Source organism: Arachis ipaensis, chromosome B07 (genome assembly GCF_000816755.2).
Source record: "Arachis ipaensis cultivar K30076 chromosome B07, Araip1.1, whole genome shotgun sequence".
Taxonomy (NCBI): Eukaryota; Viridiplantae; Streptophyta; class Magnoliopsida; order Fabales; family Fabaceae; genus Arachis; species Arachis ipaensis.
In genome coordinates, this window is record NC_029791.2 from 37,388,393 (window position 1) to 37,389,717 (window position 1,325).

Here is a 1,325-nt window from a genome sequence, read left to right on the forward strand (position 1 = left end):
TGCTTGTGGTATTTATAAGAAAAATATTTCTTTAAAAATGTAAATTGAAATAGAAAATTCCACTACCCACACATATTTGACAAAGATTTTCAATGACAACTTGTGAATGAACTAAGTCAACCTTATTATTCAGTATATTTATGCTGCCAATTTTTAAAGCGAAAATCCTGTCTTTAACTTTAATTAGCTTTAATTTTTTATTTTTCATTCTTTATTTTTTTTTCTGGATACCGATATAAAAACTTTGAAATATATTTTTGTAGTTTTTGATGATTTCTCTTTTTTTTTTTTTGAGAAAAAAAAACAACAGCAATGATAATAATAATAAGAGTAAAGTATCGTTTTTGTCCCCAACGTTTGGGGTAAGTCCTAAAGTTGTCCCTAACGTTTAAATTGTTCTATTTAAGTTCCTAACGTTTCAAAATTGGTTCAATGTTGTCCTGCCGTTAGGCATTCGTTAACAGAACTGATAGCGGGACAAAATTGAGACGATTTTGAAACGTTAGGGACTTAAATAAGACAAAAACGTTAGGGACAAAAACGATACATATAAATAAATTTTAATACGATACATAGAAATAAATTTTAATTTTATCCTTTAATAATATCAATTTTTCATAGTACATAATTATTCAATTATTTTTTAATCACATCTAAGTAAATTACACTTAATCACATTACTTTCATTTTACATAAATTTATTTTTTTTTATAATTTTACTCTTAAAGATTTTTACTCTTCATGAAAGATTTTTATAATTTATTTTTACTCGGATAATCCGTTCGCATCTCCGACTCAAGTTCCCAAGTGTGTTCCTCAACACCGCCTCGACTCCAAGCCACTTTGACTAATGAAACCTCTTTTCTACGCAACCGTTTGATACTAGTATCATCAATTCTGACTGGAGCCACTAGAAGCGTCAAATCTTCTCTTAACTGAACCGATTCGGGTTTTCTTGGCAATCCCGACACAAAGTCCATTGCAATACTTTCCCACTTCCATTGCGGAACCTCTAAGGGTTGCAACATCCCGGAAGGTCTTTGATGTTCAATCTTTAACTTTTGACAAGTTAAGCACTTTGAAACATATTCCGCCACATCATTCTTCATACCCGGCCACCAAAACATCGCCTTTAAATCATGGTACATCTTAGTACTTCCCAGGTGAATGGAGAATCCGCTTTTATGTGCCTCCTTTAAGATATCTTGCCTCAAAGTGCCAACATCCGGCACCATGATCCTACCCTTGAATCTCCATAACCCATCTTTCTCTTCCGACACTCTCCACTGTTTTCCTTGCTCGATAGCCGGTAACACCTTCCATAA